Raw genomic sequence first — 27701 nt, forward strand, 5'->3', positions numbered from 1 at the left:
GATATGTGCCATACCTGCTAAAGGAATTCTGTTGTCCATTTCATGATCCTCAGTAGCAGATTTCTATGAAATATTTATCTCCTATTTCAAATCTGGCAGGTTCCTTAGGTTGCATATCAGTTCATGCAATATGATACATTCTTTAGTTGAATTAGAATGTTTTCACATACATGTGTCTCACTCATATTCACACTGAGTTATGTGTGTTGTAGTTCTTATACTGCTGCTTTGTCCATGTGTGTTCTGCCCACGAGAATGAAGATGTTTTGTTTCAAAAAGATTTAATATCCTGCGATATCAATTGTTTTGAGAAATGATGTGGGAAGGTTTCCTGTTTCATTTCCTTTTCTGTTCATTTATACATGTGATGTCTAAGTGGAATCATTGAATGCGTGTCTGCTTTTGGAATGGCTACCAGAGTTTTCAGGTTCAGAAATAAGCTGCAATATCTGACTGATTGCCCTTTCCAATCCCATTTGATAGGCGTTCTAGTATGATGGAGCTGAAGCAATATGATATCAAGCACAATGAAAAAATACATAGACTCAGTACTGTCTCCTTGGGGGAAATTTGTGGCCATTGCTCCTTTTTTATACTACTCTTTGAAGAGGGTCACAATAACTTTTATATTTAGTTTATATAGTTTATATTTAGTTATCTCTTCCTTATCCATGTCCATCATGGATTACCCTGTCCTCCACTGAAGGCTTCTAGGCCAGGACTGGCATCTCGAGCTGATGTACAGAATTCCATCAATGTTTGCTACCTCCTTATGACTAGATTTATAGTGTTCAATTGTTATGTTGTTGTTTGATCAACATAAAAATTGACAGTCCTTGTTAGGGTCAGATTGGGAGGCAAAAATGGCCTTGGAAAAGGACCTCACCCAGTAATGGAGAGGGGGAGAAGGGAGGAAGAGCAGCTAGCATCCACCCCTCAGGCATCAGCTCACCTGGACTTTTCCCAGTGGCCTTAATGGCCAATCCAACACACTACTTGCTGTCATAGAATCATAGAATCATCATCATCATTCCTTTATTGACATAAAAACACAATACAAAAGATTACAAAAGGAATGGAAATATTAAAAGGTGGCCATTATAGTAAGGTTAAAAGATAGTTACATCGAGTAGTACTGTTTGTTGATGTGTGTGTGTGTAAAGTGATGTCAAGTCGCAGCCGACTTATGGTGACCCCTTTTGGGGTTTTCATGGCAAGAGACTAACAGAGGTGGTTTGCCAGTGCCTTCGCTGCACAGCAACCCTGGCATTTTTTGGTGGTCTCCCATCCAAATACTAACCAGGATGACCCTGCTTAACTTCTGAGATCTGACGAGATCAGGCTAGCCTGGGCCATCCAGGTCAGGGCACTGTTTGTTGATGCTGCTATCTAATTAACTGTTTGGCAGGCTTTTAAAACAAGCTTTAAAAACTGTGCCACCAAGTCCAATATCTGAGGCAAACAATTGTTCAATAAATAGGAAACATTAAGAGAATGTGAGACATTCAGTCTATTTACCAACAGGGGGCTTAATATCATAGAATCATAACAACATAGAGTTGGAAAGGACCTCCAGGGTCTAGTCCAACCGCTTGCACAATGCAGGAAGTATATGAATAAATGACACCCGATAAAATCCACTTATGTTCCAACCACTAGTATGAAAAGAGGAATTAATTGCCAATGAAATGATCATGTTCCAATGAATACTACAGGTCTACATATGAGAATCACTCAGATCAGCCCTCAGTTCCCTGATCCTCTGTCTTAAACTGTCCTCAGTCACAGCCAGGATGAACCAAGCATATGAAGAAATTATTTATATCTGTTTGGCTTGGGGTTTATCCTTTGGTTTTGCTTGATTTCTCCTATGCTGCAAATCCAAGAACACATTCATGGACTCTAACTAAAATGTGGTTCACATTCATTTATTCACAATACCCCACTCTGGCCTACTTGGCTTGAGTGGAAAGGTCATTCATCCGGAGTTGAGTGCTGTGTAAAATGTTCCACTCCAGCATCAAGTGGATTGAAAACTAGACTTCATTCAGCTTCACCTTTTCCTACATACTTCTTGAGTTTGGGAGGTTTGCTTGAATTTTCCTTTCTTCCATCCCTTGGAGGGAGATTTGAGTGTATAATTTGTAGACTTCACAATTTGAAAACATGTTGGCACTTAGCTCCAGAAACCAAGAATACAGCCGGATCTGTTTCCTAAGAATAAAATGATGAAAAGCGAGACATTTAACACCAAAGGGAATCTAGAAACAACGCTTGCAATTTGACATTTGACAGATGTCACATTTTGCTGGTAATTTAAACTATCACTGTCTGTAAACCGAGAATAATATGCTAGGGATGCTACACATTTCACTGTGAACTTACTGTGTTCAACTGTGCTGATCAGCTGTAAGCCAGTCACCCAGTCTGTTTGGTTCATGCATGATGAAGGCCTGGGTCAGGTTTTTGAAAAACTGCTCTAGCACAAAGATGCTGCCAGTTCAAACCAATCACTACTGTCAGTAGATACCACTTAAACACCAAAATGTAGGATTTGTTATATATAGCATTTATTTATGTCTGATTTATATAAACTCTGACTGATTTAATTGTCCATTTAAAAATTGCCTGCTGAGAACAGCAGTTATGAAGCAAGCATGGGGGACAGTAGAACTCAATTAGTCCAAGTCTGCTGTTAATAATTGTAGTGAGGCAGGACTGACTCAATCATCTTCCCTGTTATTGTCTTGTTGGTCTCCTCCTTCCCTGTTATTGCCCTGTTGGGGGACTTTGCACAATTATTTAGGACACTTCCAAATTTTTACACCCTCCTTGAGGGTCACCTTTTCCCAAACATTCTTAGCCTTCTTTTTGCTATTATGGTAGTTGACCACTAGGCCTACCCATCTTTGCACAAAGCCAAACTTCTGCAAGCTGCCTTGCAAAATTGCAACACTACAATTTCCTAGTCAATACATCCTGTCAAGGAAGCCAGCACTGGTCAGGTCAGGAACTGTTGCTCAAGGCTGCAACAACTTATTGCCTGAATTTGAACTGTCCCTTCATCACCCCCGTGAAGTTCCTCTTTCTTGAGCTCAGTCTGTGTGATGTGTGGGACACCCAGACTTTTCATGCCTCACATCTGGTCTCTCCTGAAAGCTAATCTGTAAGACATCCATTCATACCCACATACATACTTATCTGATTTTATCCTTTGCTTAAATTGATTTGTTCATTAATCATTAATCACTAATTAATCATATTAGTCAGCTGAGACTGTATGAGGGTTGCTAGCTACTGGGAATCGGGTGGAGGGGCTTAAGGGTTTTATCTGCTATTGTGTGACATCCCTTCTGGGGAAACCCACAAGTGATGCCATACCTTTATAGGAATTGCCAGAAATTCTATGGTAAAATCTTTGAGTTTTTTGTGATTCCTGGAGAGGACTGACATAATTTCTGGGTTTTCTCCAGAAGTGATGCCATGCTGTTGCCATTGAGGGTTTTTTTTTCCCTTGCAGGCCCAGGAGCTGTGGCAGGAAAAAGGAGTTGGGGGCAGGGAATCTGCCCACAGGAAACTAGCAGTCCTAGACTGTATCACTGCTGCCTAGTATAAAAGTCCCTCCATCTCTCTTCAACCATTTTTAATCAAAGGAAATACCCTGTTTGATTAGGGTTGCCAGCTCCGGGTAGGGAAATACCTGGAGATATTTGGGGCAGAGCCTGAGGAGGGTGGGGTTTGGGGAGGGGAGGGACTTCAATGCAAAAGAGTCCAATTGCCAAAGCAGCCATTTTCTCCAGGGGAACTGACCTCTATCAGTTGGAAATCAGTTGTAATAGCGGGAGATCTCCAGCTACTACCTGGAGGTTGACAGCCCTATGTTTCATAGGTTTGTGCATCACTAGTTAGAGGGGCCTTATATCATCTACTACAGCTTCAGAGTTGCCAGCTCTGGGTTGGGAAACACCTGGAGATTTTTGAGGCGGAGCCTGAGGAGGGTGGGGTTTGGAGAGGAGAGGGACTTCAATGCAAAAGAGTTCTCCAGGTGAACTGATCCCTATTGACTGGAGGTCAGTTGTAATAACAGGAGATCTCCAGCCACCACCTGGAGGTTTTCAAAAATAACCTTGTGCTGAGTAATGGCAGTGAAAGACAAAAAACAGCACTGATAGCTAATTGGTGATTATTCAAAATAACAGGCAAAATAAAACATTGCAGAACAAAGGTATCGTGTCAATAGAAAGTCCCGAGAAAATATACAAAGTGAAGTTCAAAGTTCGGAGAATTAACAGGACACAAGATAAACTTCCAGCCGCTTCGGGTGAACACGTCTGCCCGAGCTTGAGGGTGATAAGAAAGCGCCCAGTCTCATGCACTGAGAGTCGGGTTAGAACACGGTATCTTCGTGGTCAAGATTGTAATCCCCGCGGATACCGTGTTCTAACCCGACTCTCAGTGCATGAGACTGGGCCCTTTCTTATCACCCTCAAGCTCGGGCAGACGTGTTCACCTGAAGCGGCTGGAAGTTTATCTTGTGCCTTGTTAATTCTCAGAACTTTGAACTTCACTTTGTATATTTTCTCGGGACTTTCTATTGACACTATACCTTTGTTCTGCAATTTTTTATTTTGCTTGTTATTTTGAATAATCACCAATTAGCTATCAGTGCTGTCTTTAGACTTTCACCACCTGGAGGCTGGCAACCCTGTAAAGCCTTCTGGGACACACAGGGGATAAGGAAGGCTATGGAGGGGTATTCTTCACCTTATGCTGATATGCTTGTGGCCCACATACACTTCCAGCTTTCTAGTTTTTCACTCTCCTTGCTGTTGGCAGGCTCCCTGGTATCCAAATCCCCTTCATCCTCAGCTGCTTGTTGCAACAGTCTGCAGCCCAAGCTCATCAGCAGCCCGTCCGCCCCCTGGCCTCCCTCTGCCGGATGCAATTAGGTGCTCTGCAGCTGGGCTTCTGAATCGGCTCTCCCCCCTTGGAGCCTATAATCAGATGCTGCTCTTGTTTCCTCATGCGCCGTCCCCCCATCTCTCCTTCGTGATTGCTTTAATTTCTCTTTACCAATTGCTGCTGCAGGACTCTGATTTCAGGAGTGCTGTTATTCACTCTCTTTTGGCTCGCTCGCCGGCGTACAGCCTCTCTCCAAAGAAAACAATATTCCGTGCAGGACACCGGGGTTAAGAACTCCCTCAAACAGCCTGAGATCCAGGGGTAGCATTGCAGAATTTAATTTTTTCCCCAGATAGTGTGTGGTGGGCTTGTAATATTCGTTTTGTTTGGAAACATACACGCAGTGCATGGTGCAAAACCATGGATATTTTCTCCGAGTCTTAAAGTCAGGGATTGTTTGGGATCCCTCCTCCATCCAAACCAGTACTTGCACCTGCTTCCAGTCCAGCTGAACCAACAGCTGTCTGCATCTGTATGTATGTCTCCTCAGCATCATTATTTCTCTGTCCTTTTCTCTAGCTCAGACTTGTGTCACTTTCCAAAGACAATGGAGAGAGACTTCCAGCACATTAAGGAAAACATCCCCCATCATTAATGTACTTGGCAAACACATTAGTCTGTTGGGCAGAGTCATAGTAAGAGGCCCATTCTAGGCAACAAACCTCAAAACAGCATGTTTACAGAGGCATTTTTGTGTTTATGAATGTGCTGCAATAGAAATCTAGGAAGCCTAGTATCAAAGAGCTATTTCCCTTTGTGTAGATTGGATTACAGTTAGGGTTGCCAGGTTCCTCTTCGCCACTGGTGGGAGGTTTGGGGGGCAGAGCCCGAGGAGGGTGAGGTTTGGGTAAGGGAGGGACATCAATGCCATAGAGTCCAATTGCCAAAGTGGCCATTTTCTCCAGGTGAACTGATCTCTATCGGCTGGAGATCAGTTGTAATAGCAGGAGATCTCCAGCTAGTACCTGGGGGTTGGCAATCCTAATTACAGTGGGATATTTGTATCCCTCCTCGTCAAGAAATCTTGACCAAGACAACTATCAACAGAAGCAAAAACAGTTTGAAATGATTTTAAAATTATCAACAATTAAACAATGATCAGTAAAATCAGTTGTGTACAAATTTATAGAGCGGGCAGGTTGTTGAGGGGGGATTAAAAGGCCAAAGGGGGGTAGGAAAATGATCTAAAGCCAAGTGACTTTCACCTGGAGCCTAAAGCCAACAAGGTAGGCACCAAGTGAGCTTCATCACCATAGCACCATCAGTGTGCATGGGACATTACAGAGTACAAAAGGATGGATCTCTGCCCCAAGTACCATACAGTTACCATGTAGGGAAAAGGAGAACACAATGGGAGGGAAGTGGGAAGGAGAGGTGGGATAGACACATTTATAAACTTAGTCTCACAAGGAAAAGAGGTTATGGCAAAGGGTTCGGGGACAGGGGAGTTATAAGGAGGGATGGGAAGGAAGGAAGAGAGGTGATGTTGTGTAGATGTCCTATGCTGCAGTTATTTATTTTTTGCATTTCTAACCCACCCTCCCCAGCCACAGCCAGCTCAGGGGGGTAACAACAACTATAACCATACAATTCATAATAACATCAGTCAAACAGTATATAAGAACACTATTACATAAAATCATTAAAATTAACAATTAAAACAAAAATGATGACATACATATTCTCATTGTGCTGGCTGAGATAACAGGCAGCTGCCCTCCGGATCCATATCAATATAATAAATGGCAGGGAGAAGAGGCAGGGAGGCCAGTAAAGACGATACCTGCGGCTGTCCTCAACTGTAGACCTGGCGGAAAAGCTTTGTCTTACAGCCCCTATGGAACTCTTTAAGATCCCGCAGGGCCCTGATGTCCCCAGGCAGAGCTTTCCACCAGGCCGGAGCCAGGGCCAAAAATGTGCTGCATCGAAACTGGTCTTTTACTACTCAAAGTGAGAGTTTGAGTGGTAAAAGGCCCATTGCGATGTGGTGCTTCTGGGTGATACAATCTCGTTGGTGCGACCGTGCATGCAAGCGATCCCCACTTCCAAGCCAGGCAATGGATTGGCGGGCAATTGCCTGCCAATCTAAGTGACCTGGCAACCCTAACTATCGGCTCCATTGAGAGCACTGTGTGTAGTCACATAAGTAACATGATTTCCCAATGGACAGGCTTGGGATGTGAGACAGAGGGGCAGCCTGAAGCAGCTTCTTCCTACATCCTGAAGCAGCTTCTTCCACTGAAATAAATCAATGGTGGTATCACTACATAGTGAAATGAAACCCCATTTCGCTTCATCACATTAGAAATGAGCAAACCATGGCCATGGGAACTGGCTAGGGTTGCCAACCTCCAGGTGGTTGCAAAAATAAACAGTAGTTAGCTCCGCAAACTGTGATATATTGTATTAAAACATCAAACAATCATTTAAACGATGTAACAAAACACAATAATTTCAAAATGTTCATGATAAGGAACAATGTCCAATAAAGTCAGCACCCAGCCAAGAGCCAAGCTGACTTTATTGGACATTATTCCTTATCATGAGCATTTTGAAATTATTGAGTTTTGTTACAGCATTTAAATGATTGTTTGATGTTTTATTACAATATATCACAGTTTGCAGAGCTAACTACTGTTTATTTTTGCAGCTTAACTGTACAGTTTGAGTGAGTAGTTCATACCACAACCTCCAGGTGGTGGCTGGAGATCTCCCGCTATTACAAGTGATTTCCAGCTGATAGAGATCAGTTCACCTGGAGAAAATGGCTGCTTTGATGATTGGACTCTATGGCATTGAAGTTCCTCCCCTCTCCAAACCACACCCTCCTCAGGCTCCGCTCCCAAAACCTCCAGGTATTTCCCCACCTGGAGTTGGCAACCCTAGAACTGGCTCTCCATTAGCTAGTAGGAAACAATCTTACTGTGAAAAGAAAGAGACCAAACACTGACATAGTTTTAATTTTGGTAGGAACCAATACAGGAGCTTCTAAAACAGCTTTAAAAGTTTGTTGTCAGTTAATGTGACTTACTGACTTTATTAGAAGGAATTTCCCAGTGTAGCCTACCAGAAAGTTTGTTCTTTATTCAGTATATGTTTGTATGTCTTTCTTCTTTTTGGAAAAACAAGTTTAATCATGATTTCAGTCGTTTTCCTTCTTCCATTATTCACTTAAGATGCAGCTCATGTGGAATGGCTTCAGAGTACCATAATGATTGCCCTTCTTAGTATGCACTGCAAGACCTCCAGGATTTGACTTTTTAAAGGATGCTGGCTATTTCGTAGCTGCCAGGAGGCTTCACACATATGAGACAGATACACATTCTGGCTTGAGGATTTGGGGGTTGTTTATCTTTTGAGCCCAAGGTCATAACAATGTGAATGTTTTGCATGTTGTGTTCAGGCAATGTGCATTTTATAATATCAGAGTCCACATCCATTTTGCATGTGGTCTTGAACTTGGACAGTAGTTTTCTGTTGCTATGTACAAAATGTTGTGTGTGCTTTTTTGAAGGGAGGGGGTTGGGTTTTTTGGCTTGCAGCTACTGAAACAAGAATTGTGTGAGTGTGTAGTTCTTCTGTGCATCTGGAACATCTTGTGCTTCATTGTGATACTTGCCAAAAAGCTTCTATCCAAATTTTAGTCCAGCCCACATGTTGAATGCCAAGAAAAGTGCAGGGCTTCATGTACAATAAGCATGCATGCATACATTTGACTGAGTTTACTGCCCATGTTTGTGATTAACCCCCATTTAACTCAATGAGCCTTGCTTCTGAACAGATTGTTAGCTAATTCTGAGTAGATTTTTTTTGTTTGCCTTGGCATAGAAACAAGATGTCAGCCCTTGGCCCACAGAACCAGAAATCACCACAAAGTCATATAGAGTCCAAACAGATGGCTTTTACTGATCAAATAGGCATACAGTGCAAACGAATAAAATGACAGCTATGAGAGGCTCACTAGCTGGGAGATATTATAAGGCAGGAAAGGCGGGAGATTACACGCATGAATACAGTTTCCCAGGAGCTGAGTTCCCAGGCCTAGGTATGCGACCTTGGGGGTAGACAATACAGCACAGAGACAGAGGCAATAACGAAACCGAGATAGCAGCCTGACATTCTGCTCCCCTCAAGGCCCCCTCCCAGTTCGCAAGGGGGCTGGCTTGTCCGGGTAAGCAATGTGAAAGGCGTCGACGAGGTCGGGGGCGGAGACATCCCGTGCGCGCACCCATTCGTCATAGGCAGGGGGGAAATGTTTCCAACGAACTAGATATTGCAGATTGCCATGGTGAATACGGGAGTCAAGGATCTTGGAGACTTCGAAGTGTTCTTCCCCCCCCACCATGATGGGTTGCGCAGGCGGTGGGTCCGGATGCCACCGTGGAGAAGCAACATGGGGTTTGAGGAGGCTTATGTGGAAAACAGGATGCACACGCCTCAAGGATTTGGGGAGAGCCAGTTCCACTGTGACAGGGTTTATGACCCGAGTAATGGGGAAAGGGCCAATGAATTTGGCGCTGAGCTTATGGCACGGTTGGGTGGAACGGAGATTTTTGGTGGAAAGGTAAACCAAAGCACCCACTTGCAGATCACCCCCGGGGGAGCGATGTTTGTCAGCTTGCGCTTTGTATTTACGTTTGGCCCGGTCGAGGTTGCTAACGAGCCAGGGCCAAGTGGTACGGAGGGCGTGTGCCCAGGAGGCAATGTCGGGGTTCCCCTCCCCCTCTACATCATCTGTAGGAGCGATGGGACTGAAATCTTGTCCATACACAGCAAAAAACGGGCTAAAACCTGTGGATTGATGCATGGCATTATTGTAGGCATATTCTGCTAAAGGTAACAGTTCCACCCAGTTATCCTGGTGGTAGTTAACATAACAGCGCAAATAACATTCAAGTACAGCATTGACACGTTCAGTTTGACCATCAGTTTGAGGATGGTATGCACTAGACAATCCCTGTTCCACCCCCACCAACTTGAGGAAAGCTTTCCAAAACTTAGAAACGAAACCACTTCCGCGGTCACAAATTATTTTACGCGGAAACGAATGTAAACGAAAGATATGCGTCACGAAGAGGCGGGCCAGTTTCTGAGCAGAGGGGATCCCTGCGCATGGAATCAAATGTATTTGCTTAGAAAACAAATCAGTAACAACCCACAACACAGTTTTACCCCCACTGAGAGGGAGATCAGTCATGAAGTCCATAGCAATCACTTCCCAAGGTCTGCTGGGCGTTTCAAGAGGTTGTAGCAGTCCCGGGGGTTTGCCCTGCGATCGTTTCGCAGCGGCACAAACGGGACAGCTGCGGATGAAGGAGTCAATGTCGGAACGCATTCCCCCCCACCAGAACTGTCTGCGCAATAAGTGAAGGGTCTTCAGAAACCCAAAGTGCCCAGCTGTTTTGGCTCCATGAGCTAAATGTAAAACGTCCTTCCGGAGAGCTTTGGGTACATACAATTTTGAGTCTTTGTACCAGGACCCCCCTTGTTCCAAAACACCAGGAGGTAGGGTATGAGCGGAACGTTCTAAAAGGCACTGGTCCCGAAGGACAGTTAAAAAGGATTCGGAGATGGGGATTTTGGAGGGAGCCCCCCGTCGGTCATGGAGATCTGAGAAACAGTTATAGGGCTAGTGCTTACGTGCGGCGGTGCGCAGACTGCAGGCGGCTGAGCGGTCGGAGGGGTAGGAGGGGCGGGAACTCCGGTCTGTTGCGGTGGCGGTTGGGCAGCCGGTTGGGCTGGCGGAGCTTGCGAGTTAGGGAAGGTGTGCTGATGCTGGGATCGGGTTTGCACAGCCAGCATAGGTAGGGCCCCACGTTGCATAGGGGTGAACAGAGAGTTGGTGGGTCTTTCGAGTTTTACCGGATATTGTGGTAAACGGGAGAGGGCATCCGCGAGAACGTTCTGCTTCCCAGGGACGTGCTTCAGGGTGAAACGGAACTGAGCAAAGAACTCCGCCCACCGTTGTTGTTTCGCCGATAGCTTATGGGACCCCGTGAGGGCAGCTAGATTTTTGTGATCGGTCCAAACTTCAAAGGGTACTTTAGACCCTTCCAAGAATTGCCGCCATAAAGTCAGTGCATGATGAACTGCAGAGGCCTCTTTCTCCCAGATGGGCCAGTTTAATTGAGCGTGCGCAAATTTTTTTGAAAAGTAAGCGCAAGGGTGAAGAAGACCGTCCGGTCCTTGCTGGAGGAGAGCCCCTCCCATGGCTACATCGGAAGCATCGACTTGCACAATGAACATTTGATTTGGGTCTGGGTGCCGTAGCACCGGCTCCGAAGTGAAGAGGCGTTTGAGGGCCAGAAAGGCGGCTTGGCATTGCTCAGTCCATAGGATTTTTGCGGAGGGCAAGGCAGCCGAGCTTACTTTTCCCTTAGTTTTCAGCAGGTCCGTAATGGGTAGAGCCACTTGGGCGAAGTTAGGGATGAATCCCCGATAGAAGTTTGCAAATCCCAGAAATTGCTGTACTTGCTTACGGTTGGTGGGGGGAGTCCAATCGAGGACGGCTTGGACTTTGGCGGGGTCCATGCGAAGACCTTGGTGGGAGATGATGTATCCCAAAAACGTGAGTTTGCTTTGGTGAAATTCACACTTAGCTAGTTTAGCGAACAGTTGATGGTTACGCAGGCGTTGTAGAACTTCCCTGACCAGAGTCACATGCTCGTCCACAGTTTTCGAATAAATGAGAATGTCATCTAAGTAGACCACCACCCCACGATATAGAAGGTCATGTAGGATTTCATTGATGAGTTGCATGAAGACCCCCGGGGCCCCTTTTAATCCGAATGGCATTACAAGGAATTCATACATTCCGAAACAGCTAGAGAAGGCAGTGAGGTGTTCATCTCCTTCGCGGATACGGACTCGGTAGTAGGCTTCCACCAAGTCTAATTTAGAGAACACACGGCCTTCCTGTAATTGTCCCAAAATATCCGATATTAATGGGATAGGATAGGCGTTGGTCTGGGTAACCGCATTGAGCTTTCTGAAGTCAATGCACAGGCGAAGGTCGCCCTCTTTTTTCCGGACGAAAAACGCGGGGGCCGAGTTTGGGGCATTCGAAGGGCGAATGAACCCTCTGGCGAGGTTTTTGTCCAAAAAGTCCCGGAGGACAGTGCGCTCGGAAGCGCTCATAGGGTAAATCTTACTTTTGGTTAATGTGCAGTCCTTTACTACTTCAATCGCACAGTCTGAGGCCCGGTGGGGGGGTAAGGCAGCACATTCCCTAAGGTCGAAGACATCTTCAAAGTCCCGGTATACAGCGGGTAGAGCCGGTGGTACTGGGGCAGTAGAGGTTAATGCTGGAACGGGCGGAAATGGCAGAGCAAAGTTTTGCCGATGCTGGTCGCAGGTGGGACTAGCGAAAGAGATAGTGTTTGTTTCCCAATCAATACTGGGACTATGTCCTTTAATCCAGTTAATTCCCAAGACCACTTCAAATCGGATAGGGGCTATAGTGAAGTCTATTTGTTCCCAGTGGGAACCAATTCCCATTGCCACCCCTATGGTGCGGTGATCAACTGGACCCCCCTGGAATTGGCTCCCGTCCATTTGAGCAAATTGGACGGGGGCGGGTAAAGCCTCTGAGTCGGCTCTGAGTGCAGCAAACGTGGCTTCGCTTATGAGAGTGCGACAGCAACCGGAGTCAATTAGTGCTTTGACGGGGATTTGTGGACCTCTGTTAAGTTGTTGTAAAACTGCATCCACGTAGACGGTGGAGTCCACTTCTTTGATTTTGGTAGGAGCATTCGGTTTGATAGGAAGATCCTGAGAGGTCTGTGGAGATGCTCCATTCACCACAGACCGGAGCCGTTTTTTGACAAGTCGAGGGGAGATTCCAGGTTTAAGGCTGGAGAAATCCAAGGATTTTCCTCATCCGAAGAGGGAAAGCTGTCCCCCAATGGGGCACTTGTAATCCGAGACCCGGCGGGGTCGTTGGAAGCAGGCAGGGAGGCTGGGTCCCCGGCATGGAGTGCAGAGGGTGTGGGCCTTCCCGGAGCTGCGCTGCGGGTGGCCGCGGTGCCTCTGCGTGGTGGACGACCTCGGGCGCGGGTTGTCGTGCTGGGACGAAATAATTCCTGGCGGCGTGGGCAAACGGCTGCAAAGTGGCCCATTTCTCCGCATGTAAGACAGGCACCCCTCTGAAATCGGGCTTCACGTTCCTGGAGCGGACGTGGGGGATTTCGTGGGACGAGCAGTGGTGCCTTGGGTTGAGGCTTTTGGGTGCCCTTCTCCTTGTGCTTTTGACGGACGAGAGAAATAAAGCGGCGGCGGCTTTCCACTTCCTCGGCTAATAGGATCCAGCCTTCGAGGGTATCGGGATCGCCCCGCATGTAAGACCAGTTCAGAATGTCAGGATGCAAGGCTTCCCTGAAATGATGGATTAGGGTGGTCTCGGGCCAACCTACAATTTTACTTGCCAGTCGCTGAAATTCATCGGCAAATTCCCGAACTGTAGCAGAGCCTTGTTTTAATTGTAAGAGTTCCATTTTGGCTCTTTCCCCCAGGAAGGGGTCCTCAAACCTCCTTCTCAGGGCAGTCATGAAGTTGTTGAGGGAACGAATCGCACGAGAGCGGGTGTCAAACTGGAGGACCATCCAGTCAGCCGCTTTGCCTGTCAGGAGGGAAGCTACGTACCGCACCCGGCTATCTTCCGTGGGGAAAAGTTGACCTTGTTCTCGCATATAACTGTCCACTTGATGCAAGAAACAAGGCAAAGTCTCAAGAGATCCGTCATACGTAGTCCTCAATTTGAGTTGCTTCCAAGGGCCGGGCGCGGGTTGACCCGGTTGCACGGGTGGTCCGGGCGGAGGAGCAACAGGAGCTCCAGGAGGCAAGGGTGGAGCAGGCACATTAGCAGGTGGTTGCACGGGTGGTCCGGGCGGAGGAGCAACAGGAGCTCCAGGAGGTAAGGGTGGAGCAGGCACATTAGCGGGTGGTTGTACGGGTACTCCCTGACCCGGTATCGGAACGGGCTGTCTCTGAGCTATCAGGGTTTGTTGTAATTGCCTGTTCTCTTGAAGCATAAGTTCCATTACTTCCTGGAGTTGATCAACACGGTCGGAGAGCTCCCGATTCTGGGCTCGTAAAAGATGAACCTCCTCACTTGGGCCACCAGTAAGATGAGGCTTACTGGTTCGGAAGCTCGTGGCCCATTGAGAGCTATCCCCATATAAATCCTCGTCTTCAGACTCATCTGAGTCTCGACGTCGGTCAGCCAAACGGCGTGCGCGTTGGGTCGCACGCGACGGGACAAACGCCGGGGAAAAAGTTAGACCTGATAGTCCCAGTACATAGTCCTTGGGGCGCGTGTCCACGTTCGCCTGATTCCTAATCCTTGCTGCAGCCGCCCTGGCTGCTTCCGCCGCCTCTCTCTCTCTTGCGACCCTAGCCGCTTCGGCGGCTTGCTGATCCGCAAGAACTTTGGCGTTCTCAAGTCTTAGGGCAGTCTCTGCCGTAATGCGCGGCAAAAGTTCTGTCTCGAGGAGCAAGAGTATGGGGTCAGGTTCCCCGCCCAGCAGAGGTTGTACTCGAACCGCCAGTGCGGATGCCTCGGCTCCAAACGTCGGGGTCAAAACTTGAGCCAAGGTGGCTACCGGGGTGTCCTTTGTACATTCCACAAGGAGAAGAGCGGTGCTAATAGCGACTCGCTTGGCCTCAGCCTGGCAGCTGGCCGCATCCGGGATCAGGGAAAAACCCTCCGGCGGGGCTCCCGCCATGGTAGAAAGAGTTTGTCGAGAAATAAGATTATCCAAAAGTCCAGTTAATATTTGTAAATCCTCAGTCGCCAATCGGGCATCGTCCAGTAATTGATCCAAGTCCTGAAGATCTAAACGAGCATCAGTATCCTCCGATGTTAACATCCAGAGACGTCCTGTAAGAGATTGCCACTGCGCCTGTACCAGTCCCCTCAAGCGGCAAACCTCTCGGGTCGTCCGGAAAAGTTCAGCGATTAAGTCTTGTAACAGAGTAGGGTCCTCTGAGAAGGGCTCCAGGGTAGTAGATCACCTGGAGAGCTGCACAGCTCCCATCCAAGTGGCAGGCGAACCCCCCTGGGCTCCAGCCTGGCTAGGAGAACGGTGAAGATGAGAGATAGCTGTCATAATGTCAGCCCTTGGCCCACAGAACCAGAAATCACCACAAAGTCATATAGAGTCCAAACAGATGGCTTTTACTGATCAAATAGGCATACAGTGCAAACGAATAAAATGACAGCTATGAGAGGCTCACTAGCTGGGAGATATTATAAGGCAGGAAAGGCGGGAGATTACACGCATGAATACAGTTTCCCAGGAGCTGAGTTCCCAGGCCTAGGTATGCGACCTTGGGGGTAGACAATACAGCACAGAGACAGAGGCAATAACGAAACCGAGATAGCAGCCTGACACAAGATGAATGTCGGTGTTTGGTACTCGTTTCACATTTGTGTTATACTTTGTATTGTGTGTGTTAAGCGCCGCCAAGTTGCTTCCGACTCATGGCGACCCTATGAATGAAAGTCCTCCAAAATGTCCTATTTTTTACAGTCTTGCTCAGATTTTGCAAATTGAAGGCTGTGGCTTCCTTTATTGAGTCAATCCATTCTCTTGTTGGGTCTTCCTCTTTTCCTGCTGCCCTCAACTTTTCCTAGCATGGCTGTCTTTTCCAGTGACTCTTGTCTTCTCATAATGTGACCAAAATACGATAGCCTCAGCTTTGAGTTAGAATTCATCTTTATAGATAATTTTGTGAGGGTTGGATATCAGACCCTCAGCAATCCAGACCCTCTTGCGGGTGTCCTCACCACTGCTCTGCATTTCTGATGGGGATAAGTGCAGAGACATAGCAAGCCTAGTCCATTGTGGTTTTGAAACGGAGATCACCCTGAGATGCAAATGTACTACCCTTCATGTATATTTTTGGAATATACGGTAAGTGGCTTATATGTTAAAATGGATCCCGAGGTTGCCTGGAAAATCTTATGCTGCCGTACTCATATTCCATGAAACAAAAGTGTCCCAGGGAGATATTTCGCCAGCAGCTGTGGCAGGCATCTTCAGCGTTTACCATAGAAAAGGAAATTGAGGGTAAATTCCCATTTCTTGATACCCTTGTCATCCGTAAAACAAACTTTCAGTTAGGTCACAAGGTCTACCGGAAACCAACTCACACAGATCACTACTTACACAAAAACTCCAACCACCACCCCTGACAGAAAAGAGGAATAATCAAAACATTAATGGACCGTGCAAGACGGATCTGTGAACCACAGTTTCTCAAGGAAGAAATTAATCATCTAAATCACGCACTGCTAGCAAATGGCTATTCCAGAAATGAAATCAGAAGGGCCATTAAACCAAACAAAAATCAGAAAACTCAGAAAAAACAGTCTCCCATAGGAAAGGTATTCTTGCCATTTATTAAAGGAGTCACTGATAGGATGGAAAAACTTTTGAAAAAAACATAACCTACAAACAGTGTTTAAACCCACCAAGAAAATACAACAGATGCTACGATCAGCAAAAGACAAAAGAGACCCCCTCACCTCTGCAGGAGTATATCGTATACCTTGCAGTTGTGGACAAGTTTACATCGGGATCACAAAACGCAGCATACAAACAAGGATAAAAGAACATGAAAGATACTGCAGACTTGGCCAACCTGAGAAATCAGCAGTGGCTGAACATGGACTGACACAAACAGGACACAGGGTCTTATTCCAAGACACTGAAAGACTGGACAATTCTACCAACAGATTGCACAGAGAAGCCATTGAAATTCATAAACATCAGCACAACTTTAACAGAAAAGAATAGAGTTTAATAATGAATGAGGCTTGGCTTCCTGTCCTGAAAACCTCCAGACTAACAAAGACTACAGTCCACAATAGCCATGCAGATTAGCTTTAGATTTCACACATTAACAGATCACTTCAGGATACAATGGTTCCATATTAACATGCTACCAATAGGGAATTTGGGGGGACCCCAGGAGTCCATATTTATTCTGAACTGCTCTCCTTTCTTCTTATGGCCCCCTCTGACTGACCATGAGATGTGTGTAGTTTGGGAGCAAAAAAATCTTCAGCTTTCCCCCCTCTGTCTCTGTTGTACCAATTCTCAGTATTTCTGGTGGGGCTGCTCCATTTAACACAGAGATTAAGAGTTTAGAAAGCTTTAATAACTATACACGTATTCTAGAAAGCATAAATATTTGGAAACAATCTATAAGCAGGCAGAACTAAGGTAGAATACTAGTAAAATAATAGAAAAGGTACTCGCTTGATAATCATTACTTACAAAAAACTTACACAAAAAACTTACACATCACTTTCCCTGGGGGTGGGTCCAAGGAATGTCTCGGCATCCGACACCTCCTATCTGTTCCCTGACATTGAGTTGTAGGGCACCTCTGGACACCAAGATCTTGATACTGATCTTCACCCTCTGCTGCCCTATTTATGGATTTTGGGGCCACTCAGAACTTTGGGTACAGGCTCATATTTTCCCTTCAAGACAATTCTTGACCAATCATTTCTAAAGTCTAGATTAAAGAAGTTTTATGCACTCCACTAATAAGTGTACAATTCAGAGCTGCATGCCAAAAGGTTAAACAGCTAGGAATAGTTTATCAGCGCAATCGACAGCCTGAGGTTTGTCTTGTTGGCTCTGCCATTTTCCAAGCTCATCCATTACTGTGAAGTGTCATTTTCTTCCAGGACTGTAGCTTGAGGAACTTATTTCCCCTCTCCCAGAAGATAAACATTTCTTCCTAACAGCCCCAACCCACAGATCTGTTTGGCCAAAGGCCAAAGCAAAAAAATATATATATATACTTGTACAAATCTGTGTTTTTAAAAAAATGAATTGGGTGAGAAAGCAGCCATCTTGTGAGAAACACTGCCCATCATGATTCATAGGGAGATGTGAGTGTGCTGATTCTTAGTCTAGTAATTTTTAAGTATAAAATACCAGCAAAATAAACATTAGTGTAGAGCTAAATCAGAGATGTTAGACCTAAGTTCATCTTTTGGTTTCTTCTCTAAATTGCCTGCATTTGTTGATACGTGTATCTCCCTGGGTTGATTCTTATAATTGGGTTTTGGTTTAAATGTGATACAGTGGGATAATTATGCAATCTCAACAGAAACCCCATGGGCCAAGACACTCAAGGGCTGTTATTACTCTGAAAAGGCGTGCATTGTAGGTAAGACTGGAAAAATCATATACCGTATTTTTCGCTCCATAAGACACACTTTTTTCCTCCTCAAAAGTGAGGGGAAATGTCGGTGCGTCTAATGGAGCAAAAAATACGGTACATTGTAAATTGGAATCATAGCCCTGCACCTGGGTTATATGACCCTGAGCAATCCCTTTAGGGGTGATACATGGGTTGAAGCAGGAGTAGCCTATCGGCAGCAAATGAATCCTGTGGTAAATTCCAGAGGAGGACACTTTCAGTCAGAACTCTAATGACCTGTTGTGAAAGGTGGCATTCAAACTGCTCAGGTGAGCAGGTTCCAATTCATAGCAAAGAGCTGGGTCCAGCAATGCACAAGCAGAATCATAAATAGCTCCACATGCATTTCTACCTGCACAAGATCTTTTGCAACACCTAACACTTAGCTACATCTTATGTCCAGAAATCATGTGCACAATGTCTTGCAGTAGTTGGGGGCAGGGAGGGAAGGATACCATAGGTACAATACCACAAGCAGGCAGTGTGATCTATTTTTCACACTTCGACTTGTGCAAGGAGTCTCTTCTGGTGGATCCAAGCCCCCAAGTATTTTGATGTGAGGACAACAGAACCCCCTTCCCCACCAAGTCAGTCTTGTGTGATCAATCAGGAATAATTCATTTAGTTACCCTCTGGAGGAATGCTAGGAGAAACCTGACACTTGGACCATCAAACACACAACAGTGGCCTCTGTTTGGTTGCTAGTTGTTCTGGTTTTTGCTGCTACACCTGTTCAATATCTGATGATGCGGTGATCCATTCAGGCATGAAAGTCCTATGCAGAACCCACACACTGTAGACAGTAAATCACTGCAATTCATTAATGCTGGAAAAAGACATTAAAGTCTTAATGCTGGGCGGGAAGAGTAAGATGAAAGAGCAGTGCAATGTTACCTGCAAAGCTTAAGCGAATAAATCATTGTCCTTTTCCAGGGCACATTCAGCTCACTGGGATGTCAGTAGTGACTAATTCAAGTTCACAGCCAGGGGAGGAGCTTGTAAAGTAAATCCAGAGATTCATGCATTCTGAAGCCCATTAAAAACTAAACCTACATTGCATCAAAATTTGATCCCAGCTTGTTATGATGAGTGAACTAGTTGTTCTCCCTTCCCAAGCAAATGTAACTTGGGGGGGGGGGGAAAATGATTTCTGGAAACAACAGAGGCCTGGATGTTTCTGCTACTGCTACGATGCAAGGGACTTGTAGTATCTAGTGCCGCCCAGCTCAATGTGTTGGACAAGGAGACACTGGAAACTATAGTTCATGTGCATCGTTGTAGCAGAGGAGATCCCTGAGTTTCCAGGCCCTACGTATTTGAAGTAGTAAGTAATTATTATTTCCAGAATTAGTCCTTAGGTACACTCACATAACCAAAGACCAGTAAAAATCACAATACAGAATTAGAAAAGCCAGCAAATAAATAGATGGGAGGGGGGCTGGTACTATATGAAACATGCCTGGTAATGAATTTTATCTTCAAAGTTAAGACTTGGAGAGAGATGTCATGAATGAGGGCAGAAGGAGCTGACGTTTATTGAGATAGACCAGTATTTGTAGTGACTCCAGGGCTGGGAACTCTTGACTTGCCTGGATAGCCATGGTTTTTGCAGCAAGGAGTAACAACATGGGATCTCTTTGATATACTATCACCTTTGTATTGGCTGAGTAGGTTCTTGTGGAGTGTTGCAACAAGAACCCAAGACCCAGCGTGGCCAACTTTTACACACGTGGGAGGGAGAACTGAAAAGGAGATGTTCCTTCTGTGTGTGTGTGATTGTGGAGGGAGCATGACCATGCAAAGGACAGCATTCTCTTTATTCAAAAACCCATTACAATATCTCAATGGGGAGTGGAGATCAGATAGTCAGGTATCATACATCCCAAGTTAAGTTACAATCTTTCTCTGTTTCATTTCTTTCATTAGTCCGCACTGCAGTTCTGTTACCTGTATTTTGTCTAGAGTTATGCCAGTAGAATGAAGCCTGTATTTGTCTAAGAGAAAGTGATGATCTTGACTCTTACCTATGCACCTCGCTGTGGCTAATGTTACTGAAGCAGCCCCAGTTTGATGCTCCTCCTGACACCAAACTGGTGGTGGGACAAAAAGCAGGAGGTCATGGTGGCCTAACCAAAGGCTCTAATACCTGTTTGGGAGGGGGTGTTGAAGAACAGCAGGTAGGGTTGCCAGCTCTGGGCTGGGAAACACCTGGAGATTTTGGGACGGAGCCTGAGGAGGACGGGGTTTGGAGAGGGGAGGGACTTCAATGCCATAGAGTCCAATTGCCAAAGCAGCCATTTTCTCCAAGTGAACTATCTATTGACTGGAGATGAGTTGTAATAGCAGGAGAACTACCACTGAGCCACAGCCCCTCCCCAACTAGATGAACAGAGACACAGAAGAGCAAAGGCCTAGAGTCCAAATACAGATGATGGTGAGAGTGTTTACCCCAGTCGATCAATAGAAGACCTGTGGCTCCATGCAGGTTTCAGGTTGGAAAATAGTGATGGGAAGGGGGTTAACCCTTCCTTGTCCTATGCTTACAGTCCCAATCCAAATCAGAGGGGCCTTGTTCACTTATTATTAAATAGGGTTACCAGCTCTGGGTTGGGAAATACCTGAAGATTTTGGGGGTGGAGCCTGACAATGGCAGGGTTTGGGGAGGGGAGGGATTTCAATGTCATAGAGTCCAATTACCAAAGCGGCCATTTTCACCAAATGAACTGATCTCTATCGGCTGAAGATCAGTTGTAATAGCAGGAGATCTCCAGCCACCACATGAAGGTTGGTAACTGTAGCAGCAGGTGATTTTTACTGAGAAGAGTGGGTTACTCTCAACCAAAACAACTTCCCCCCAACGTCTGAGCAGGGCTGGGCCTCGCTTGCTTGCTTGAGGGCTGTTTGCCCAAGCCGGAAGTGAAGGTGACCTGTCAGACTCTGGGACAGAAGCATTACAACAAACATTTGTAGTAAAGATTAATTATTTCCAGAATTACTTCTTATGTACACTTACATAACCACATACTTTGCAAACATCAGTAAAAAACAGAATTAGAAGAGCAGGCAAATAAATACTGGGGAGAGGGTCCTATGTAAAAGATGCCTAGTGATGGACTTTGTCTTCAGGTAAGATGTAGAGAGAAAAATGCATTGCTATCTGCATCCAGGGATTTCTTTCGAGCCATTCTCTGAAGGATAGATATAGTATAAAGAGTAGCCATTTAAAGTAACAATTTAGTATAATCCTTTCCAGGCTATACCCACCCTCGCAGAGCTGAGAGTATTATTTCTGGGCAGAAATGTGCATACACTAATATAATTTTAATGGTTAGAATCTGAAAGCGTTTCAGCTTAGCTGAAACCAAGTTAACATTTGAGTTCATACAAAGCCATGCGCAAAAGACCAAGGTAAAATTGTTTGCTTCTCCGGGCGAAACCTGCACACTATATGAAGAATAGGCAGATGACAGGATTAGAGAGGGCTTTAAAACTACAGAAAAAAACAGATGATACTTGGGGATTCAGTCCAGCAAAATCAGCAGAAGGACACTCCGGCGAGGACAGTGGACACAGTCACCATCTGCTCTGACTTCTGCCTTTTTCTGGCAAATAGTTCAGTCCAGGGACTTGCTGTACCAGGAAAGGCAAATGCTCACATTGGTTTGTGCTGCCAACTGTAGTGTTTATCAAGAATTGCAAGGAGATATGTTAAGCAATACTTACAGTAAACCATTACATCCTTTTAAGTGTCTGCCTACATGTATAAACTGTGAATGTGACAAATAGGGCCAAGTAGACATTACATTGTCTCTGGGTTTGTGTATAAGTACCTTATTTTATGTGCTTTCCCATTGGGATGACTGAACATGTGTTTCTCCATGTTTAGCCCTTAGATAGGTATATCTCTCAGAGAGCTGGAGTTGGCTTTAACATTCTGTTAACTGTGCACTAGGTGGAAAATTTATTTTTTGGAGCTGTGCCATGTTGCCAAATTATTCACCTAAAAAAGTGAGATCTGGCCTCAGTGATCCATGCTCTGCTCACACCCAAGTTAGATTACTGTAATACGCTCTACATGGAGCTGCTTTTCGGAAACTTCCATTGGTTAAAAATGCAGCACCAGTGTTTAAGTATGGAGGTCATATCATATCATTCCCGTGCTGAAAAATCTGCCCTGGCTGCCTATCTGTTTCCAAGCACAATTCAGAGTTCTGGTTTGTGCCTTTAAGGGCTTAAAATCATTGGGGCTAGGGTGGAGGAGAACACTATGGATACCGTGGACTGTCCCAAAAAAAATCAGTGGGTTCTAGATCAATTCAAGTCTGAACTGACCCTAGAAACTAAAATGACTAAACTGAGGCTATCGTAATTTGGTCTCATTATGAGAAGACTAGAATCACTGGAAAAGACAGTCGTGCTAGGAAAAGTTGAGGGCAGCAGGAAAAGAGGAAGACCCAACAAGAGATGGATTGACTCTATAAAGGAAGCCACAGCCCTCAATTTGCAAGATCTAAGCAAGGCTGTTAAAGATAGGACATTATGGAGGACATTGTTTCATAGGGTCGCCATGGGTTGGAAGTGACTTGAAAGCACTTAACACACATACACATGGTGCTGGAAGGACTGTCTCTGCTGATACTGTCCAACCCACCAGTTTAAGATCTGCCTCCCAATCCATGCTCTCTGTGCCCTTATCTTCAGAGGTGGGGCAGGTGGCACCTTGCCTTTGGAATGCCTTCCTCCCCTTGAAGTTTGCCTAGCTCCTTCTTTACTGTCTTTTAGGCACCAGGCCAAAATATTTCTTTTTACCCAAGCTTTTCAGTAGGGGGTTTATCTTTCCAGCTGTTTCATGGCCTGCTTCTGGTCTGAGTAGGGTTGCCAACCTCCAGGTGGTGGCTGGAGATCTCCTACAATTACAACTGAACTCCTGTTGATAGAGATCAGTTCGCCTGGAGTAAATGGCCCCTTTGGTAATTAGACTCTGTGGCATTGAAGTTCCTCCCCTCTCCAAACCCCGCCCTCCTCAGGCTCTGCCTCCTAAATCTCCAGGTATTTCCCAACATGGAGCTGGCAACCCTAGGTCTGAGGGGGGTTTTATGGATAGCTTTATGATGCTTTTATGTCCCTGGGCTTGTTTTAATGACTTGCTTATTGACTTGTTTGCTTTTATGTGATCATTTATTATTTTAATTGTAAGATGCCTCAAGCAGGACTCTGAGGGTGGGATAGAAGTCTCCTAAGCAAATAAATAATCCGGAATCCTCCTCTCACAGCCAAAGAAGACAAATCACTGGGAGATCCATGGATCTCTGCAGCATTTTAAAAAGAAAAGTAGCAACTGCACAAGGTCCCCAATTTAGGGATGAATTTGCAGTGAACTTGCAGTGAGCAAGTCTGGCCATTTACGGATGCCATGAACCTGCAGTCAGCCATTTTGGGAGGCAAATATTCCATGCTCAACTGCCACAGCAGCCTTGGATCAGCCTGCCTTTCCACAGTCAACCTTGAAGTGCTGGCAAGCAGAGGCTGAGGCAGTGCATTGTGTCTGTGTGGGGCTGCTGCTGAGTGTTGGCAGAGGTCTAGTGAGTCTATGGAGGACTGGGGAGGAAGAGGGTCTGGTGCTGAGAGGACCGATTCTGTATATCAGGCCACTCCTATCATGCAATATGGGTAGGGTGGCCAACAGCTTGGGAAGTTCTTGGAGATTGTGGGGTAGAGGGTGGCCTGCTTTGAAGGGTGGGCGCAATGGCATTATACATCGCCGAGGTCCCTCTCCTCCCCCAAACCCTTCCTCCCCAGACTCCACCCCAAAAATAGCCAGGTATTTCCCAACCCAGAGCTGGCAATGCTAGGTAGCAGTGATCCCCCCAACCTTCATGTACTTATCGTACAGGTGACAGAATGTACTTATCGTACAGGTGACAGAATTCTTGCAAGGCAATAGTGTTGTGGATAGTTGGGAGCCTGGATGCCAGCAGCCATTTTATAGCCCTGATCCACCTCATCTGTGGATCAGGGCTATAAAATGGTGCTGCTGCACTTGTCTTGTTAGTGGCTTCCTAGAGGCACCTGGATGGCCACTGTGTGAACAGACTGCTGGACTTGATGGGCCTTGGTCTCATCCAGCAGAGCCTTTCTTATGTTCGTATGTTCTTATGTTCAAAGATTCAAAGAAGCAGGCATAGCACTTGGCCAGCAACTGCGACATGATTTTCTAGAGAACTGAGTCTCTAACACCTATAACAACAACATAGGGTTGCCAACCTCCAGATGGTAGGGAGAGGCGGCAGCGCGTGGCTCAGTGAATACAGAATGAAAATTAAGAAGAAAAGCAATGCTCTCACTAGTAAATTATGTTCATTTATATAACCAAACCTAAAATACAAGTGTTCATTTCACACAATATGCCTCGCAGGGCTTAAGAACCAAAAGAAAAAAGCAAAAATATGCTAAACATTCATTGCAGCCAATAGGGCTAATACTATTTACACAGGCAAGGTAATATTTACACAGGCAAGGTGGAAATTCCAGAATGGTAAATTACATTTGATCACGAAGAAGATCAAAAGCAAAAGTTCAAAGTCAATTGCAAGGTTGGGTAGCAAAGTTGGGTAGCAAAGACGCGTTTCGAATATCTTCATCAGTTTGCTGAACCAACGATATTTAAGAAGACCATCACAAATAGATTAATCCCATTCGGGTGCATTGTACATCTAAAATTGATAACAATAAGCAACATGACTATCCTGAAATCAAAACCCGAGTTGAGAGAATACATACATCACCACATTCAAGGTAAGTTTAAAAAGCATGAAACTGACATAGTTAGCTTACCCATTGCTTCAAGGTAGCAGAAACCGCACCGGGAGGATTTCACAGAGTTTCTAAAATATGACAGAGCAATGTTATAGACATCTCATTAGAAAAATTAATAGTAAAGAAATGGTATAGAGGAATCTTACCAAAATTCTGAGAATGCAGAGTGTAAAAGAATTGATAGAAAAGACCAGTGGGTTATCCAGAAAATTCTTCAGAGTGAGAGAGTGAGTCAATTGCGAATTGAAGTACTTTCAGCTGTGAGCTGAAACCGGCATTGAACAATGAATCTTAAAGTGCCAGGCTAGCTATAAAAAGCAGGACAGGTCGAAGTCCGTATTCAGGCTAGGGGCCAAAGTTTTGAAAAGAAAAATAAAGCGTCTCTCTTGGCAGTTCAAGATTCTATTAATCCTGCGCTTGATATGCTCTGGGTTTACAACCTGTCTACATGCCTGATTTGATTTAAACTGTTTGTATATGTATATATTTCTGTAAATGTGTGCAGTTGTTAAAAGGTAAAGGTCCCCTGTGCAAGCACCGGGTCATTCCTGACCCATGGGGTGACATCACATCCCGATGTTTCCAAGGCAGACTTTGTTTGCGGGGTGGTTTGCCAGTGCCTTCCCCAGTCATCTTCCCTTTACCCCCCGCAAGCTGAGTACTCATTTCTCTGACCTCGGAAGGATGGAAGGCTGAGTCAACCTTGAACCGGCTACCTGAAACCAACTTCCATCGGGATCGAACTCAGGTCGTGAGCAGAGCTTTTGACTGCAGTACTGCAGCTTAACACTCTGTGCCACGGGGCAGTTGTTACATCGGTTTTAATTGACCACTAATGAAGGCCAAATAGGCCGAAATGCGTCTGGTTTGTGGTTAGAGATATCAACCTCAGGAAATGCCATTGTGCTATTTTAATGGTTTTTAATAATTTTAATGTAGACATAGCGCTTCCAATAAATTATATTTTATATATATATATATGTGTGTGTGTGTGTGTGTATGTATGTATGTATGTATGTATGTATATATATTTCTACCCAACCTTGGGTACCCAGCAACCCTAGGCTCACATCATGATTAAAATACATACCATAAAATAAATAATATTACTAATTAGTTGTATCAACACTGAGATTCAAGGCACCTAGTTCTTGATCCTTCATTTTCTTGCTCTGTCGCACAAAGCAGGGCTTCTGTCCTTCTGAGATGTTTTCTCTCTTTTAATAGCTTAAAATATGACACTGGCTACAACAAATAGGATTTGGGTAGGTTTTTACCGGTGTCAAAGCAAATTCATCGTTTTAGACAGCCTGCACAATATGGCCTTCTATCAAATGAAAGATCATCCTTTCAAGAAGGAATATTTTTCAGTGCCTACTGAAGCATGAGTTCAATATGAAGGCAGCCCCATTCGTGCTTATCACTTCTAAGAAGACTGATATATCATTCTGAAACTCGCCGTGCATTTTAAAACATGGTACATTTTCCAGTAGAACATGAATGTTCTTTCTGATAATTTGGTGTTTGAACTTTATCATTTCAACCACATGCCTCGAGAAGAAGGAGAAAATACTGACAGTAAACAGGAAAAAGTAAAAGTTTTAAACCGATGAGAAACTTTTCTTACGCTCAGCCATTTCTAATAGAACTAGCTGATGAAGGAATATAAGGACCTCCCATCTGCTGTTGCCTAATGCACTTGTCTTGAGGACTGTGTGTACTGACATGGTGTATGTAGTAGTCAAATGGGAACTGTACCACAAGCTAGGGTTGCCAACAACCAGAAGAAAAAAAATGTCCTGCCCCGTTAACAGAAGATGAATGAGATGTTATTTACTATATCATATTATTTTACCTCTGCCATGAAAAGCTTCACTGCCCATTTCCACACATTAAGCCTCTTCTAAGGCACATTTTTTTCCTCCAGGTTATTGGCAGCCCCAACCACCTCAAGTTTAATGTGGGGAAACACTGGTTTACAATGTAAAAATTGCCCCTGGGAAGTCCTGCTGTCACATTCCTTTGAGTAAGGAGCAAATTCTAGCAAACAGAAGGCATTTTAGTGCAGTGATAAATGTGTGGCCAATGAAATGGTTGCTTATTTGAAAGCAATACATGTGATTCAGAGCCTTGCCCCCATTCACCTCTGCTTCTTAGCCCTCACTACCCTGAGAACATAAGAAAAGCCATGCTGGATCAGACCAAGGCACATCAAGTCCAGCGGTCTGTTCACACCATGGCCAACCAGATGCCTCTAGGAAGCCCACAAACAAGACGACTGCAGCAGCATTCTACCTGGGTTCCACAGCACCTATTGACTGAAGCCCCCTTTATGCAGGTCTTTGTGGCCCATAAACCCATTTATGTTTTAAAGATACTAACTCAGCCAACTTGGCTTCCTGCACCTTAAGTTTCCCTATTTTCTAGGAACTCTTTTTAGCTTTCTAGGTTTTTAACCTGTGTGAAATTTTAATCCCGGTCAAAATGACAACTGCCCCTTCTTCATAGGAGTCAGACTGTGGAAATTCTGTTCTTGATAGCTTTGCCTCCACAACACTCAATGTCCATGGAACGATTGGTGTCATAGGCACAACACCATGTAGACAATGTGAAAGGACGGCATCTTAATGCTGAACGAAATAATGATGCTTCTTTGACAAATCCACTAGATGGTGCTCATGCCAAAGGCAAAGAATGCTCAG

At 45.1% G+C, this 27701-nt stretch overlaps 1 protein-coding gene across 1 annotated transcript in view; it reads left to right on the plus strand.

The window, feature by feature from the left end:
• SLC9A9 (solute carrier family 9 member A9) overlaps nucleotides 1–27701 on the plus strand; it is a 349626-nt gene that overhangs the window by 19162 nt on the left and 302763 nt on the right. The gene's annotated exons all lie outside the window — the stretch shown is intronic.

The sequence above is a fragment of the Euleptes europaea genome, chromosome 5 (assembly GCF_029931775.1).
Source record: "Euleptes europaea isolate rEulEur1 chromosome 5, rEulEur1.hap1, whole genome shotgun sequence".
NCBI lineage: Eukaryota > Metazoa > Chordata > Lepidosauria > Squamata > Sphaerodactylidae > Euleptes > Euleptes europaea.